Below are 19,607 nucleotides of genomic sequence, written 5' to 3'. Positions count from 1 at the left end.
CAGAATTTGCTAATTTTTCTTATCCTACCATTATATTTAGGTGCTTCCTCAATGTCTGCAGCAGAGGTTGACCACTATGCCCTCTTATCTCTGATGGGTTTGGCTGCCATCTTCTGGAGACCCGAGGTGTACAGGGCCCTGGCTTTCTGTGGGTTTTCTGCTCCGGGCCAGATGCATACTCATCAATCTCAGAGGCTGGAGCTGATGGGGTCACAGAGAAAGGAGATGCACATGAGGGAAGGTCAAGGTGCTCCACCCCCCTCTAGTGTGGCCACTACAAAAGCTTCTCCATAGCTTTGACGATGGCGTTCAGGTCTGTGTTCATCGATGGCAGTAACTGCTGGTCCAACTTTGCCGCAGAAGGCTGTGGAGTCCAAATCACTGAGTGTTTTTAAGACCGAGGTAGATAGATTCTTGATTAACAAGGGGACCAGGGGCTATGGGGAGAAGGCAGGAGAATGGGGATGAGAAAATATCAGCCATGATTGATTGGCGGAACAGACTCGATGGGCCGAGTGGCCTAATTCTGCTCCTACGTCTTATGGTCTTCAGGTCTTATGGTGTCCCCCATCCTTCGCACGGGCACCTCGATGCATGCACATGATGGTGCCACTATATCAGAGAGCAGATGGATGGACTCCTCCACCTCACATACCACTCTGTTGAGGGCCTCTGACACCTGATGTTCCTCAGCCTCTCGTTGCATCTCCAGCATCTTGTCCAGGACCCACTCAGACTGAGCACAAGTCTCTTCCCCAGCAGTCCTCCAAGTGCCGGTGATCCTGGCTGCCCCTGCCTCCTCCTGTTGTGAACACATCCCCGTGCAGTGACCACCGGAGTCTGAGCCTGGGCCTAAGCCAGATAAGTGACTCAGAGATGTTTGTGTCTCTGGGCTGGTGGAGGGTGCAGGTGAATGCTGCGACGGCGTTCAGGTGAACAGTCATTGTCATTCTTCTTGGTATTCAATAGGTGTGGGCTAGGGCTGAGTTTAGGATTGACATCGAGTCTCACCCTTTTCCTCCTGGTCCCTGTAACGGACAAAGGAGAGAACGAGTAACTGTATGGGCTCCCCCCTCCCCCCTCCCCACTTTGCACAGCGCTTTACCCTCATGTTTCCATATGCAGAGATTAAGCATATTTCCTCACTGGATGGCGGGGGAAGGCCGGCCTCGCCATGGCCAGAGAAATGGTCATGTCCCTCCCCTGTCAGCCCAGCTGCCGGCTCTTCATATTGTGTGAGGGGATAGAGATTGGGCGTGTCCCCTCCCATCTTTTCCCTCTCACACTTATTGTGCACTAACGTATGCTGAGTAAGGAAAAAAGATGGTTAGTGAACATTTGTGATGCCGCTGCCAATCCTCACCACCAGCCCACTGGCAATGGTGTGCCCCGTGTGTAAGACTCACTGCTGATCATCCCCATAGTTACTTCAGAAGCACCCTCCAGAGCCAAGCTCTCCAGCTGCGAGAAGGATAAGAACAACAGAGGCATGGCAACAGCAGCATTAGCAGTTTTCCTGTGTGCCAACCCTCGGTGTGGCTGGGTCAGACTTCTCCCTGCCTGCAGGCTACATGATCTGCACTGGGGCAATGAGGCAACATCCTGGCACCTTGCAATGTGCTTTTTATGCATGGGCAGCACAATTGGTGGCCTTGCCTTTGAGGTCCATGTACAAGTTTCTATTCATGAGGAGTAGAGGGTGCACTTACCCTGGCGGCATGGATGAAGTAATTCATCCCTCTGGCCAATGCCTCCCATGCAGGAGTGGTGAAACAGGTTGGCACCCCCCTCCAACCCCAAGTAAAGGGCATCCCTGCTGTCCTCCACTGCATTTCAAATTGTGTCCAGCAAAGGCAGCGTTGAACCTTTGGGGCCAGTGCTGATTGACTCTCGCCCGTCATGTCAAACTCCAAACTCTGACACATGATGAATGAATAGCTGTTTGAGCGGCTATTAAATACCACTCTGGATATGTCAGCGGGGCGCGCAACTTCCTGCCTGCCCCGCGAATCATCAGGAAACCTCCGGCTGTATAATTAATGATCCCTGCCTTGCCCAATTGGGTGGGATTTTCTGTTAGGTTCTGCAGCGAGACCGCTAACCTCCCAACCCTGCCAAATCCCTCCCAGGGGACTTTCCACCCCGTCCAACTGTTAACCTGAGATTACCTGTGGGTAATGTTTTACCAAGTATAATTAGTCAAAGTTTTAAAAAATGACTACAGAAAAATACTCTGCCAGATGTAGTTAACAAGTCAGTTTGGTGCAAACCTGCCTGATCCAATTCTGTTATTAACGCCCCATTTTGCTGCATAGATTTCTTTCCCAACAGACCATCTTTTTTGTCAAAACATTCAGTCATTCACAGACAGTGGGCAGAAAATTGCTCTTCAGCCACCTGCAAAATGGTGTTATAAACGATCTGCTAAAATAACTGTGGCTTGATATATGATGTGGAGATGCCGGTGTTGGACTGGGGTGAACACAGTAAGAAGTCTTACAACACCAGGTTATATTCCAACAGGTTTATTTCAAACACTAGCTTTCGGAGCACTGCTCCTTCCTCAGGTGAATGAAGAGGTATGTTCCAGAAACATATATATAGACAAATTCAAAGATGCAAGACAATGCTTAGAATGTGAGCATTAGCAAGTGATTAAATCTTTACAGATCCAGAGATGGGGTAACCCCAGGTAAAAGAGGTGTGAATTGTGTCAAGCCAGGACAGTTGGACAGCTTGATATATGAACACACGTGATCAACAGCTGATCAGCAGCTTCATTGCTTAAGCTACGTTTTACAATCTCGACTGAGATCTTAAACCATCATGTTGCAAAAGTAAATTCAAATTACCAGTTATTAACTAAAAGAATTACACTACAAGGTTCATGTTTTCTATGAAAACTGTACTGGACAAAACGGGACAAAGCAAGTACTAATAAGCTAACACTATATTTCGTAAACACTCATAGTTAAAATGCAAAAATCTCAGCAGAACACTCCTCCCTGCTCTATGTTTCTTGCGTAGAATCATGGAATCCCTACAGTGCAGAAGGAGGTCATTTGACCCATCGAGTCTTCACCAACTTCTCGAAAGAGCACCCCACCCATGTTCACTCACATGTCCACCCTGCCTTATTCCCGTAACCCCATAACCTAACCTATACATCCCTGGACACTAAGGGGAAATTTAGCATTGCCAACCTAACCCGCACATCTTTGGACACCGGAGGAAACCGGAGCACCCAGAGGAAATCCACACAGGCACAGGGAGAACGTGCAAACTCCACACAGACAGTGACCTAAGGCCGTGGTTGAACCCTGGTCCCTGGCGCTGTGAGGCAGCAGTCTTAACCACTGTGTCACCTGAGTTTACACCCAACAGTTTACCTTATATGTTACAGGATCTTGCGAGTTCCTTCCCTTCTCCTGGGAATAAACCAAAGTGTACCACAGCCCTCAGGAATTCATTTAGATTCTCCTAAGTTTTCCCACAATTCGCCAAGGCATGAGATAGCTCGAGGTCCTTCCACTGGCAACCTACTGAAATCTACCACTTTCCTTTCACAGCTCACAATTGAGGACTCCCAAGCTCAATCATGGGCCTCTCTGCACTCTTGCTGAGTGACTCCAAATCAGAAGCACCTGATAGCTCACTGTCATTGGTTCTAGTTGCATTATAGCTCCTGACATACTCTGTCTCTGCCTTCTTCAAACTGCTCCAGACCTAGATATCAACTGATTCTGTGATGAATTATGCAGATAAAACATAAAACCAAAAATTAATACCTCCCTGCAACCTATTCCCACAGCAATGTGCCATACCTAGGATGTCCTAGAGACAGATTTGGACTAATTATCTCCAATTCCCAAATTAACCCTTTGTTCGGGAAACCATATGAATAATTTAAACACCTATTGAGACAGCTGCAGCCATGATGTTGATAATTCTACTAACTTTTAGAATCTGTAATATATTTGGATTTTATTCTGTAACCACAGTTTAAAATTAAATGGTTCAGTTTGGCTTTCTGTTGGGAAATTAGCAGTTAAGTTCGCTGGGGAACAGGAAATCAGTTGCTTGTGAAGAAACAATTTTGCTTTATTGTTTTATTAAGTTCCTTTGAGTCTTGAGCTCAATCAGCTGTATGTGTCTCAGCAGCCACAATATACATATTTTAAATCAGTTTGAAGGAATGGTTAAGTTATTGTGGACACTTTGACTTGGATTCTCTGTCCCCCAGCCATGTGTTCCTCTGCGCCATGTCATGTGCTGTCAGTGAGATTCGATCTTCCCGCTGCTTATCAATGGAACTTTCTATTGAAGCCATTCCATGTTGCAGGGAAGCACACTGACAGGGAAAAAAGAATCACAACAACCGGAGAATTTCAGGCATTAACTGTAAAAAAAAGGTATTAGTTTAATTGATCTGTGCCGGAGGGGAAGCTTTCTTTTCTGATATCTGTGGGGTTTGGGTTAAAATATGTTGACTACAGAATGTGGGCTGGATTCTCCAATTATGCGGCTAAGTGAAGACACCGGCGTGGAAACTGTGGCGTTTTACGATGCCAAAATCATCGGCGAACCCTCACTGATCCTGGGACCGGTAAGGGGCTAGCAGCAGCCCTGGATAAAACCCCGTCTCCCGCGCCAAAAACGGCCAGCGATTGGCTGGGTCTGTGGCCGCGCATGCGCACGGCGACGACATGCAGTGGTTGCGCCTTACAACATGGCGCTGGCCGTGTGCGGACCCGACCTGCCAAATACTGCCCCACAGGACAACCCTTGGCCACCCCGGGCCATCCCCCCCCACCAGTACCCCAGCCCTTGCGGAAGCCCTACCACTGGCCAACAGCACGGCGCCCGGCCGATTGTGGCCATACGTCAGCTGCGCAGTCGGGAACGCGGCCCATCGGGGGCAGAGCATTGTGGGAGGGCCTTCCAACGGCGCGTCAACGCCGTTTTAACGGTGTGCGGCATGCGACGCAATGTCGCTATTTTGGCGGGATACGATATCGATTACAATATCAGCGTCAGGCAACGGAAAATCCCCCCCTGTGTCTTTTTGTGGCTTCTCTGTATCTGGAAGAAACTGTGCAATTATTTGTAACAGAACATAAACTTTAATGGAAGTAAGAAATAGAGCAGTGTCTCAGTTTATGACCCATAAATGTGGGGGTGACATGAGATGATTTACAATTTATAGCTAATAGGAGGGGTGAATTTCCAAAAAAGGCAGTTCTCAATAATGAGAGACTGAGAGATAAAAGTTGGAAATAAGTGGTCTTTTTTTGGCACTGTGTTACCATAGCCTCCGGGATGTGATTCTTCTGGACATAATTCAGCATCACTTGAAAGACAAAGGACAAAGGACAAAGTTCCCAACATGTTCCCTCTAGGGCAATAAGAAGGAGTAACAAGCCCAGAGAACCATGGATGACCAGAGATATTCAGGATACAATGAGAAGCAAAATAGAAGCTTTTAGCAAGTACCAGGGGAGAAAATTAGTGGAGGCATTAGTGGAGTACAAAACGTGCAGGGGGAAGATTAGGAAACCAATTAGGAGAAGAAAGAGGGGATATGAGAAAGCTCTGGCTGTTAAAAGCAGGGGAAAATCCCAAGATATTCTTTAAGTATATTAATGGGAAGAGCATAATCAGGGAAAGAGTAGGGACCAATGGGGCAATCTGTGGGTGGAGCCGGAGGACATTGGTAGGGTTTTGAATGAATATGTCAGATCAGTCCTCACCCAAAAGAATGAGGAGGTAGAGATGGAACTCAGGGAGAGATACTGCAAGGTTCTTGAGCAAATTGACATAGGAAGTGACATGGTATTGGAGGTGTTGGCAGGCTTAAAATCTCCAGGGCCGGATGAATTGTGAATGAATGAGACACATCCAGAGTGGGGATTTGAAACTTGGTAATTTGGTGCAGTGAGGTAATTCGGTGCAGAGTGGGAGAAGGTGCTTTTTCCCTACTGTTTTGTTCTCTCTGTTTCTTCTGGCCTGTAACTTTTAATCAGCAGGGAGAGAGCCTGAGAGCATCTGAGACCCTCAGAAGGTAAGTAAGCAATTTTTACTCATTTTTACTTTTATTACCTTTTCAAATGAAATGAAAATGAAATGAAAATCGCTTATGTCACAAGTTGGCTTCAAATGAAGTTACTGTGAAAAGCCGCTAGTCGCCACATTCCGGCGCCTATTCGGGGAGGCTGCTGGCCTGCCTTGGTCTGCTTTCAAAGCCAGCGATTTAGCCCTGTGCAAAAACAGCCATAAACAGCTAAACAAATTGTGTGTGTGTGTGGGGGGGGGGGGGGGGGGGGGGGCGGGGGGGGGGGGGGGGAACTGAAGTGACATCACAGAAAAGCTGTGACCTGATTGGCTGGTTGGGAATCTACACTAAATTAAAAAAATTAAGCATTGGTAAACTAATTAAATAATTACTTAATTATAATTTAGGGGGGTAGCCAAGCCAGAGATCGGAGAGTACTGTATTTAGCTTTCACATTTATAGTAGAAATCTAGTGCTAGGAAACATATAGTTAACAGTAAGTTTATAAAAAAACTTTTAACTTTAATTTACTAATCAATTGACGCAATGTCAGTTAGAGGGGTGCAGTGCTCTGACTGTGAGATGTGGCAGGTCCGGGAGGCTTCCAGCGTCCCGGATGGCTTCATCTGCAGAAAGTGCACCCAACTAGAGCTCCTCACAGACCGCTTGGTTCAGTTGGAGCAGCAGTTGGATGCACTTAGGAGCATGCAGGTGGCGGAAAGCGTCATAGATAGCAGTTATATAAATGTGGTCACACCCAAGGTGCAAGCAGAGAAATGGGTGACCACTAGAAAGGGCAGGCAGTCAGGGCAGGAATCCCCTGTGGTTGTCCCCCTCTCGAACAGGTATACCCCTTTGGATGCTGTTGGGGGGATAGCCTATCAGGGGAAAACAGCAGCAGCCATAGCAGTGGCACGGCTGGCTCTGATGTTCAGAAGGGAGCGTCAAAGCGCAGAAGAGCAATAGCCATAGGGGACACTATAGTCAGGGGCACAGATAGGCGCTTCTGTGGACGTGAAAGAGACTCCAGGATGGTATGTTGCCTCCCTGGTGCCAGGGTCCAGGATGTCTCCGAACGGGTAGAAGGCATCCTGAAGGGGGAGGGCAAACAGGCAGAGGTAGTTGTACATATTGGTACTAACGACATAGTCAGGAAGGTGCATGAGGTCCTGCAGCAGGGGTTCAGGGAGCTAGGCAGAAAGTTACAAGACAGGACCTCCAGGATTGTAATCTCGGGATTACTCCCTGTGCCATGTGCCAGTGAGGCTAGAAATAGGAAGATAGAGCAGCTAAACACGTGGCTAAACAGCTGGTGAAGGAGGGAAGGTTTCCGTTATCTGGACCACTGGGAGCTCTTCCGGGGCAAGTGTGACCTATATAAGAAGGATGGGTTGCATCTAAACAGGAGAGGCATAAATATCCTGGCTGCGAGGTTTGCGAGTGTCACACGGGAGGGTTTAAACTAGTATGGCAAGAGGGTGGGCACAGGAGCAATAGGTCAGAAGGTGAGAGCATTGAGGGAGAACCATGGAATAGGGACAGTATGGCTCTGAGGCAGAGCAGACAGGGTGAAGTTGCTGAACACAGCGGGTCTGGTGGCCTGAAGTGCTTATGTTTTAATGCAAGAAGTATTACGGGTAAGGCAGATGAACTTAGAGCTTGGATTAGTACTTGGAACTATGATGTTGTTGCCATTACAGTGACCTGGTTGAGGGAAGGGCAAGATTGGCAGCTAAACGTTCCAGGATTTAGATGTTTCAGGCGGGATAGAGAGGGATGTAAAAGGGGTGGCGGAGTTGCGCTACTGGTTAGGGAGAATATCACAGCTGTACTATGGGAGGACACCTCAGAGGGCAGTGAGACTATATGGGCAGAGATCAGGAATAAGAAGGGTGCAGTCACAATGTTGGGGGTTTATTGCAGGCCTCCCAACAGCCAGCGGGAGATAGAGGAGCAGATAGGTGGACAGATTTTGGAAAAGAGTAAAAACAACAGGGTTGTGGTGATGGGAGACTTCAACTTCCCCAATATTGACTGGGACTCACTTAGTGCCAGGGACTTAGACGGGGCAGAGTTTGTAAGGAGCATCCAGGAGGGCTTCTTAAAACAAAATGTAGACAGTCCAACTAGGGAAAGGGCAGTACTGGACCTCGTATTGGGGAATGAGCCTGGCCAGGTGGTAGAAGTTTCAGTAGGGGAGCATTTCGGGAACAGTGACCACAATTCAGTAAGTTTTAAAGTGCTGGTGGACAAGGATAAGAATGGTCCTCGGGTGAATGTGCTAAATTGGGGGAAGGTTAATTATAACAATATTAGGCAGGAACTGAAGAACCTAGATTGGGGGCGGATGTTTGAGGGTAAATCAACATCTGACATGTGGGAGGCTTTCAAGTGTCAGTTGAAAGGAATTCAGGACCGGCATGTTCCTGTGAGGAAGAAGGATAAATACGGCAATTTTCGGGAACCTTGGATAACGAGAGATAGTGTCGGCCTCGTCAAAAAGAAAAAGGAGGCATTTGTCAGGGCTAAAAGGCTGGGAACAGACAAAGCCTATGTGGAATATAAGGAAAGTACGAAGGAACTTAAGCAAGGAGACAGGAGGGCTAGAAGGGGTCACGAAACGTCATTGGCAAATAGGGTTAAGGAAAATCCCAAGGCATTTTACACGTACATAAAAAGCAAGAGGGTAGCAGGGAAAGGGTTGGCCCACTGAAAGATAATCAAGGGAATCTATGTGTGGAGCCAGAGGAAATGGGCGAGGTACTAAATGAATACTTTGCATCAGTATTCACCAAAGAGAAGGAATTGGTAGATGTTGAGTCTGGAGAAGGGTGTGTAGATAGCCTGGGTCACATTGAGATCCAAAAAGACGAGGTGTTGGGTGTCTTGAAAAATATTAAGGTAGATAAGTCCCCAGGGCCTGATGGGATCTACCCCAGAATACTGAAGGAGGCTAGAGAGGAAATTGCTGAGGCCTTGACAGAAATCTTTGGATCCTCACTAGCTTCAGGTTGTGTCCCGGAGGACTGGAGAATAGCCAATGTTGTTCCTCTGTTTAAGAAGGGTAGCAAGGCTAATCCAGGGAACTACAGGCCGGTGAGCCTTACGTCAGTGGTAGGGAAATTACTGGAGAGAATTCTCGAGGCAGGATCTACTCCCATTTGGAAGCAAATGGACGTAATAGTGCGAGGCAGCATGGTTTTGTGAAGGGGAGGTCGTGTCTCACTGACTTGATAGAGTTTTTTTAGGAGGTCACAAAGATGATTGATGCAGGTAGGGCAGTGGATGTTGTCTATATGGACTTCGGTAAGGCCTTTGACAAGGTCCCTCATGGTAGATTAGTACAAAAGGTGAAGTCACACGGGATCAGGGGTGAGCTGGCAAGGTGGATACAGAACTGGCTAGGTCATAGAAGGCAGAGAGTAGCAATGGAAGCATGCTTTTCTAATTGGAGGGCTGTGACTAGTGGTGTTCCGCAGGGATCAGTGCTGGGACCGTTGCTGTTTGTAGTATAAAAAATGATTTGGAGGAAAATGTAACTGGTCTGATTAGTAAGTTTGTAGACGACACAAAGGTTGGTGGAATTGCGGATAGCGATGAGGACTGTCAGAGGATACAGCAGGATTTAGATTGTTTGGAGACTTGGGCGGAGAGATGGCAGATGGAGTTTAATCCGGACAAATGTGAGGTAATGCATTTTGGATGGTCTAATGCAGGTAGGGAATATACAGTGAATGGTAAAACCCTCAAGGGTATTGCCAGTCAGAGAGATCTAGGTGTACAGTCCACAGGTCACTGAAAGGGGCAACACAGGTGGAGAAGGTAGTAAAGAAGGCATACGGCATGCTTGCCTTCATTGGCCGGGGCATTGAGTATAAGAATTGGCAATTGATGTTGCAGCTGTATAGAACCTTAGTTAGGCCACACTTGGAGTATAGTGTTCAATTCTGGATGCCACACTACCAGAAAGATGTGAAGGATTTAGAGGGGGTGCAGAAGAAATTTACCAAAATGTTGCCTGGTATGGAGGGCATTAGCTATGAGGAGCAGTTGAATAAACTTGTTTCTTTCTCACTGGAACGACGGAGGTTGAGGGGCGACCTGATCGAGGTCTACAAAATTATGAGGGGCATAGACAGAGTGGATAGTCAGAGGCTTTTCCCCAGGGTAGAGGGGTCAATTACTAGGGGGCATAGGTTTAAGATGCGAGGGGCAAGGTTTAGAGCAGATGTACGAGGCAAGTTTTTCTACACAGAAGGTAGTGGGTGCCTGGAACTCGCTACCGGATGAGGTGGTGGATGCAGGGACGACAGTGACATTTAAGGGGCATCTTTACAAATACATGAATAGGATGGGAATAGACGGATACGGACCCAGGAAGTGTAGAAGATTGTAGTTTAGTCGGGCAACATGGTCGGCCGGGTTTGGAGGGCCGAAGGGCCTGTTCCTGTGCTATACTTTTCTTTGTTCTTTGTTCTAATTGTGTCCAAGTCTGCTGTGTGAGGGAAGGGAGGAGATTGCTCCTATCAGCAAGCTCTCTTGCAGATCCTCTTCTTGCATCTCCTATAACCGTACAAATCTCTTCAAACCTAATTCTGACACTAACACCATCATTAACCTCTCTCTTTTATGTTCTCTTGCAGGTTTGAAAATCCTCAGCACACTTCTTCTCTGTCAAGTAGTACTGCACTCCTGTATGCTTCACCCGATGCCTGTGTCTATGTATTTACATTGTGTATTTATGTTTGCCCTATGTATTTTCTTTTCAGTATGGAATGATCTGTTTGAGCTGCACGCAGAACAATACTTTTTACTGTACATCGGTGCACGTGTCAATAAACAAATCCAATCCAATTCAGTGTCTCTGAACCAAATTCCTCCCTGGCCACGGGGGTTGTGCCAGAAGACTAGAGAACAGTTAATGTGGTCCCACTATTTAAGAAGGATTGTAGAGATAAGCCAATGAACTACAGACCAGTGAGTCTCATATCAGTGGTAGGAAAACTATTGGACAAAATTATGAACGAGAGAATCTATCTCCACTAGGAGAGGAGAGGTTTGATCAGAGATAGTCAGCATGGCTTTGTCAGAGGGAGGCCATGTGCAGGAAGAGGCAATTCAGTGCTTTGAGCCTGCTCCCCATTCATTATGATCATGGCTGATTATCCAGCTCAATAGCCTAATCCCGCATTCCACTCATATCCTTTGATCTGCTTTGCCTCAAGGGCTATAGCTAACTGTTTCTTGAAAACATACAATACTTTAGGCACAATCTCTTTCCTAAATAGTCTTCCACGTATCATTAGACTGGGATCCCTGGTTCCAGACACCCCCACCATCAGGAACATCTTTCTTGCACCTACCCTGTCTAGTCCTGGTAGAATTTTATAGTTTTCCATAAGAACACCCTTCATTCTTCTGAACTCCAGTCAATACCATCTTAACCGATTTAATCTCTTCTCATATGTCATCATAGATCATCATCATAGAATTTACAGGGCAGAAGGTGGCCATTCGGCCCATCGAGTCAGCACCGGCCTTTGGAAAGAGCACCCCACTTAAACCCACATCTCCACCCTATCCCCGTAAACCAGCAACCCCACCTAACCGAAGGGCAATTTAACATGGCCAATCCACCTAACCTGCACATCTTTGGACTGTGGGAGGAAACCGGAGCACCTGGAGGAAACGCACGCAGACATGGGGAGAACGTGCAGACTCCGTACAGGCAGTCACCCAAGCCGAGAGTCGAACTTGGGACCCTGGAGCTGTGAAGCAACTGTGCTAACCACTGTGCTACCATGCCGCCAGGACATCAGTCCTGCCATCTCAGGAATCAGTCTGGTAAACCTTCTCTGCATTCCAACTATAGCAAAAACATCTTTCCTCAGAGAAGGAGACCAAAACTGCACACAATATTGCAGGTGTGGCATCACCAAGGCCCTGTATAATAGCAGCAAGACATCCCTGCTCCTGTACTCGAATCGTCTCGCCAAGAAGGTCAACATACCATTTGCCTTCTTTACCCCCTTCTGGACCTGCATGCTACCTTCAGAGACTAGTGGACGAGGACACCCAGGTCTCGTTGCAAATTCCCCGTTCCTAACGTATCAGCAAAGACCTCCAGGTAGGGATGGAGATGGATGATTTTTTAAGCAATTACTTTCTCCATTTTTATTGTATTAAACAGCTCATTTAAACAAAACACCCAAGCACAAATGGAAACATGAATCGATAGTTAGCAGTTTAGAGCATCAGTTCAAAACTACAGGTTATGGCCGGAATTCTCTGGCTGTTGCGATCCTCTGTTCCCGTCAGCAGCGCATTCCCATCCATGGGTTTCCTGGCAGCGAGAGACGGCTTCAATGGGAAATCGCATTGACAAGCGGCGGGAGTAGTGGTTCCTGCCACCAGGGAATGATGCGCTGCTGAGTAATACGGGGTACAGGAGAATCCAGCCCTATATCTTAAATGCTGCAAAATACTTTAAATTTATAACTACTGACTCGCAGTGAAAATGGCAACATCACAAATCTTTAAGGAGCTGTCCACCAAACTACAGTTAAAGGTCGATGATTGCAAATCAGTTTAGTTCCCAAAAAACTCATCATGATATTCATGAAGGTTATTTTGGAGAATCACATTGCTATTCGTTACCAGTGATCTAACCTGAAGTAAAAAACTCACCACTATTCTTAGAATTCCCACTGTACCAAAAAGGGTCAAAGAACAAAGAACAAAGAACAAAGAAATGTACAGCACAGGAACAGGCCCTTCGGCCCTCCAAGCCCGGGCCGACCATACTGCCCGACTAAACTACAATCTTCTACACTTCCTGGGTCCGTATCCTTCTATTCCCATCCTATTCATATATTTGTCAAGATGCCCCTTAAATGTCCCTATCGTCCCTGCTTCCACTACCTCCTCCGGTAGTGAGTTCCAGGCACCCACTACCCTCTGCGTAAAAAACTTGCCTCGTACATCTACTCTAAACCTTGCCCCTCTCACCTTAAACCTATGCCCCCTAGTAATTGACCCCTCTACCCTGGGGAAAAGCCTCTGACTATCCACTCTGTCTATGCCCCTCATAATTTTGTATACCTCTATCAGGTCGCCCCTCAACCTCCTTCGTTCCAGTGAGAACAAACCGAGTTTATTCAATCGCTCCTCATAGCTTATGCCCTCCATACCAGGCAACATTCTGGTAAATCTCTTCTGCACCCTCTCTAAAGCCTCCACATCCTTCTGGTAGTGTGGCGACCAGAATTGAACACTATACTCCAAGTGTGGCCTAACTAAGGTTCTATACAGCTGCAACATGACTTGCCAATTCTTATACTCAATGTCCCGGCCAATGAAGGCAAGCATGCCGTATGCCTTCTTGACTACCTTCTCCACCTGTGTTGCCCCTTTCAATGACCTGTGGACCTGTACTCCTAGATCTCTTTGACTTTCAATACTCTTGAGGGTTCTACCATTCACTGTATATTCCCTACCTGCATTAGACCTTCCAAAATGCATTACCTCACATTTGTCCGGATTAAACTCCATCTGCCATCTCTCCACCCAAGTCTCCAGACAATCTAAATCCTGCTGTATCCTCAGACAGTCCTCATCGCTATCCGCAATTCCACCAACCTTTGTGTCGTCTGCAAACTTACTAATCAGACCAGTTACATTTTCCTCCAAATCATTTATATATACTACAAAGAGCAAAGGTCCCAGCACTGATCCCTGTGGAACACCACTGGTCACAGCCCTCCAATTAGAAAAGCATCCCTCCATTGCTACCCTCTGCCTTCTATGGCCTAGCCAGTTCTGTATCCACCTTGCCAGTTCACCCCTGATCCCGTGTGACTTCACCTTTTGTACTAGTCTACCATGAGGGACCTTGTCAAAGGCCTTACTGAAGTCCATATAGACAACATCTACTGCCCTACCTGCATCAATCATCTTAGTGACCTCCTCAAAAAACTCTATCAAGTTAGTGAGACACGACCTCCCCTTCACAAAACCGTGCTGCCTCTCACTAATACGTCCATTTGCTTCCAAATGGGAGTAGATCCTGTCTCGAAGAATTCTCTCCAGTAATTTCCCTACCACTGAAGTAAGGCTCACCGGCCTGTAGTTCTGGGGATTATCCTTGCTACCCTTCTTAAACAGAGGAACAACATTGGCTATTCTCCAGTCCTCCGGGACATCCCCTGAAGACCACGAGGATCCAAAGATTTCTGTCAAGGCCTCAGCAATTTCCTCTCCAGCCTCCTTCAGTATTCTGGGGTAGATCCCATCAGGACCTGGGGACTTATCTACCTTAATATTTTTTAAGACACCCAACACCTCGTCTTTTTGGATCACAATGTGACCCAGGCTATCTACACCCCCTTCTCCAGACTCAACATCTACCAATTCCTTCTCTTTGGTGAATACTGATGCAAAGTATTCATTTAGTACCTCGCCCATTTCCTCTGGCTCCACACATAGATTCCCTTGCCTATCCTTCAGTGGGCCAACCCTTTCCCTGGCTACCCTCTTGCTTTTTATGTACGTGTAAAAAGCCTTGGGATTTTCCTTAACCCTATTTGCCAATGACTTTTCATGACCCCTTCTAGCCCTCCTGACTCCTTGCTTAAGTTCCTTCCTACTTTCCTTATATGCCACACAGGCTTCGTCTGTTCCCAGCCTTTTAGCCCTGACAAATGCCTCCTTTTTCTTTTTGACGAGGCCTACAATATCACTCGTCATCCAAGGTTCCCGAAAATTGCCGTATTTATCTTCTTCCTCACAGGAACATGCCTGTCCTGTATTCCTTTCAACTGACACTTGAAAGCCTCCCACATGTCAGATGTTGATTTGCCCTCAAACATCCGCCCCCAGTCTATGTTCTTCAGTTCCCGCCTAATATTGTTATAATTAGCCTTCCCCCAATTTAGCACATTCATCCTCAGACCACTCTTATCCTTGTCCACCAGTACTTTAAAACTTACTGAATTGTGGTCACTGTTACCGAAATGCTCCCCTACTGAAACATCTACCACCTGGCCGGGCTCATTCCCCAATACCGGGTCCAGTACCGCCCCTTCCCTAGTTGGACTGTTTACATATTGTTTTAAGAAGCCCTCCTGGATGCTCCTTACAAACTCCGCCCCGTCTAAGCCCCTGGCACTAAGTGAGTCCCAGTCAATATTGGGGAAGTTGAAGTCTCCCATCACCACAACCCTGTTGTTTTTACTCTTTTCCAAAATCTGTCTACCTACCTGCTCCTCTATCTCCCGCTGGCTGTTGGGAGGCCTGTAGTATACCCCCAACATTGTGACTGCACCCTTCTTATTCCTGATCTCTACCCATATAGCCTCACTGCCCTCTGAGGTGTCCTCTCGCAGTATAGCTGTGATATTCTCCCGAACAAGTAGCGCAACTCCGCCTCCCCTTTTACATCCCCCTCTATCCCGCCTGAAACATCTAAATCCTGGAACGTTTAGCTGCCAATCCTGCCCTTCCCTCAACCAGGTCTCTGTAATGGCAACAACATCATAGTTCCAAGTAGTAATCCAAGCTCTAAGTTCATCTGCCTTACCCGTAATGCTCCTTGCATTAAAACATATGCACTTCAGGCCACCAGACCCGCTGTGTTCAGCAACTTCTCCCCGTCTGCTCTGCCTCAGAGCCACACTGTCCCTATTCCCTAGTTCTCCCTCAATGCTCTCACCTTCTGACCTATTGCTCCCGTGCCCACCCCCCTGCCATACTAGTTTAAACCCTCCCGTGTGACACTAGCAAACCTCGTGGCCAGGATATTTATGCCTCTCCGGTTTAGATGCAACCCGTCCATCTTATACAGTTCACACCTGCCCCGGAAGAGCTCCCAGTGGTCCAGATAACGGAAACCCTCCCTCCTACACCAGCTGTTTAGCCACGTGTTTATCTGCTCTATCTTCCTATTTCTAGCCTCACTGGCACGTGGCACAGGGAGTAATCCCGAGATTACAACCCTCGAGGTCCTGTCTTTTAACTTTCTGCCTAGCTCCCTGAACTCCTGCTGCAGGACCTCATGCCCCTTCCTGCCTATGTCGTTAGTACCAATATGTACAACGACCTCTGCCTGTTTGCCCTCCCCCTTCAGGATTCCCTCTACCCGTTCGGAGGCATCCTGGACCCTGGCACCAGGGTGGCAACATACCATCCTGGAGTCTCTTTCACGTCCACAGAAGCACCTATCTGTGCCCCTGACTATAGAGTCCCCTATTACTATTACTCTTCTGCGCTTTGACCCTCCCTTCTGAACATCAGAGCCAGCCGTGGTGCCACTGCTCTGGCTGCTGCTGTTTTCCCCTGATAGGCTATCCCCCCCGACAGTATCCAAAGGGGTATATCTGTTCGAGAGGGGGACACCCACAGGGGATTCCTGCACTGACTGCCTGCCCTTTCTGGTGGTCACCCATTTCTCTGCCTGCACCTTGGGTGTGACCACATTTACATAACTGCGATCTATGACGCTTTCCGCCACCTGCATGCTCCTAAGTGCATCCAATTGCTGCTCCAACCGAACCATGCGGTCTGTGAGGAGCTGCAGTTGGGTGCACTTTCTGCAGATGAAGCCATCCGGGATGCTGGAAGCCTCCCGGACCTGCCACATCTCACAGTCAGAGCACAGCACTCCTCTAACTGACATTGCGTCAATTAATTAAAATTAAAATTTGTCTTTTTTTTAAAAAATACTTTTTTTTTAAATTGCAAAGTTACTGTCAACTATCTGTTTCCTAGCACTAGATTTCGAATAGAAATGCGATAGCTAACTATAATACTCTCCGATCTCTGGCTTAGATATCCTCTAAATTATAATTAAGTTATTATGTTTAATTAGTTCCCAAATACTCAAAGTTTTTTAAAAATTTAGGTTAGAATCCCAACCAGCCACTCTGGCCACAGCTTTTCTGTGATGTCACTTCAGTTTCCCCCCGACACACACAATTTGAAAAAAGGTATAAAAGTAAAAATCACTTACTTACCTTCTTACCTTCTGAGTGTCTGAGATGTTCTCAGGTTCTCTCACTGACAGAGACTGCTCCTCCACCTCCGATCCTTGACCTGCACAATGCTAATAATATAGTAATATAATATGGCACTTACCTTACACCAACGGGTCTTATTATTAGGTTAGAGGAGGAGGGCGGGTGGGAGACACTACTCGTGTAGTGTCTCGGGTTTCCTCTCCACCAGAATTTATTGGTTGGGGGGGGGGGGACTTGCCAGAGGTCGAACTTCCGTTTCCCGCCTTATATAAAAACAAATAAAACAGAAAAGAAGAACAGACACGGGACCAGGCAAGGCTTTTTAAATTACTACCTACCTCCCAGAAGGTCCCTGCTCACCGCTGCCGCCGAAATCCAAAGGGCTGCTCCTGTAAAGGTAAGAGCTTTTAAACTCACTACTCACCTCCCAGAAGGCCCCTGCGCACCGCTGCCGCCGAAATCCAAAGGGCTGCTCCTGTAAAGGTAAGAGCTTTTAAACTCACTACTCACCTCCCAGAAGGCCCCTGCGCACCGCTGCCGCCGAAATCCAAAGGGCTGCTCCTGTAAAGGTAAGAGCTTTTAAATAAGACATTCTAAATGGAGAACTGGGATTCTCACTCCCTGACTCCTATGCAGACTTGGTGGGTGCTATTCAGGTCAAACTATATTTTCAAGTTATCCCCCGGTATATCCCATATCTTCATTGAAAACTTTTATCTACTTACCACTTTGTAGCATCGATCCTGGGTCCCGCATTGCTAAGTAAGTAAAGTAGACTTTGGAATAACCACTGTTTCAGGTTAAAACTTTCAAATTATTTTATTATTATATTTTTCTTTTAAAAGATGCAATCACTGTCTTTACAGAAAAGTAAAAAGATCTTGCTTCTGGATTCTCCTGGTTGGTTGAAAAGACCTTCAGGTCCACCTTGACAATCTCTCTTCTTTAGCTTTTGGTCTTTCTCAGATGGATTCGCTGTTCCGCTCGGTTGCTATGCTCTATCTTTCCCATGACCAAGCTATGAGAGCTGACTCTTTTCTTTATCTTTTTGTCTTCCTCAAATGGATTTGCTGTTCTGCTCGGTTGCTATGTTCTATTCTTCCCATGACCGAGCTATGAGAGCTATGAGGCTGTCCTCTTTTTTAGGATTTATATACCCCTTCTAGCAGTTATTAAGTTTATATGACATTATCGCAAAGTAACTTTATTTACGCTTGATTGTACAAGATACCTTTAATCTGAATTGTTTCATATTGAACATGACTTCAGCTCATCGATTACAGTGTTTCCTTTGTGATGTTCAAAAGTGCTTTGATCCCAGAGGGGTGTTACATCTGGGGCGAAATTCTCCGTTATCGGCAGAAAGTCCACCGATAGGCGCAAAAAACGGCGCAAATCCGACTTGCGTCACGTCGGAAAAATGGGTCGAACGTCTCCGGCCCGTAATGGGCTAGCAGCGACGTAACGGGATCCGCGCTTGCACAGTGGTTCACGCCGTGCAGCGTCATACGCGCCGCAAGGCGTGACGGCTCATAAGGCCGCGCTGCTCCCCCACACCCGACCGGAACACCCGACCGGAACACCCGACTGGATGGCTGGCCGCCGCTCAGCCCCGAGGTTCGAGTCACGGGATGTGGAGGCGCTCCTGGACGCGGTGGAGCAGAGGAGGGACGCCCTGTATCCCGGGCACGGCCGCAGAGTTGCCCCACGCCACAGCCAGCGTCTGTGGAGGGAAGTGGCAGAGGCCGTCACCGCTGCGGCCCTGACACCACGGACAGGCACCCAGTGCCACAAGAAGGTGAACAACCTCGTCAGAGCAGGCAGGGTGAGCCTCCCCATATCCCCCCTCCCCCATATCCCCCTCCCCCATATCCCCCCTCGCCCATATCCCCCTCCCCCATATCCCCCATATCCCTCCCTCCCCCATATCCCCCATATCCCCCCTCCCCCATATCCCCCTTCATCCCCCCTCCCCCATATCCCCCCTCCCCCATATCCCCCCTCCCCATATCCCCCATATCCCCCCTCCCCATATCCCCCCTCCCCCATATCCCCCCTCCCCATATCCCCCCTCCCCCATATCCCCCCTCCCCATATCCCCCCTCCCCCATATCCCCCCTCCCCATAACCCCCTCCCCATATCCCCCCTCCCCATATCCCCCCTCCCCCATATCCCCCCTTCCCCCATATCCCCCCTCCCCATATCCCCCCTACCCCATATCCCCCCCTCACCCATATCCCCAAGTGAATCCAGCCATAACCTTAACCTCTGCAATGCACGCGCAACCGATGGCGTGCATTCATATACCTGCCTAACAGTGTTGCCTTTTACCCCTGCCACCCCCCCCCCCACAGGAGAAGCGCGCACACAACAATAGGGAGCATGTGAGGACTGGAGGAGGCCCCGCTGATGAGAGGCCACTGACCAAACACCAGGAAAGGGCCCTGGAACTGGCTGGCGGACCTGACGACCGGGAGGTTGCTGATGCAGAGGTCGGGGGCTTACTAGCAAGAGAGCCACCGACAGCCCGTCCCCATATCTC

This window comes from Scyliorhinus torazame, chromosome 6 (assembly GCF_047496885.1).
Source record: "Scyliorhinus torazame isolate Kashiwa2021f chromosome 6, sScyTor2.1, whole genome shotgun sequence".
NCBI lineage: Eukaryota > Metazoa > Chordata > Chondrichthyes > Carcharhiniformes > Scyliorhinidae > Scyliorhinus > Scyliorhinus torazame.
The sequence above is the reverse complement of the archived record's forward strand: the minus strand, read 5'-3'. Positions refer to the sequence as shown.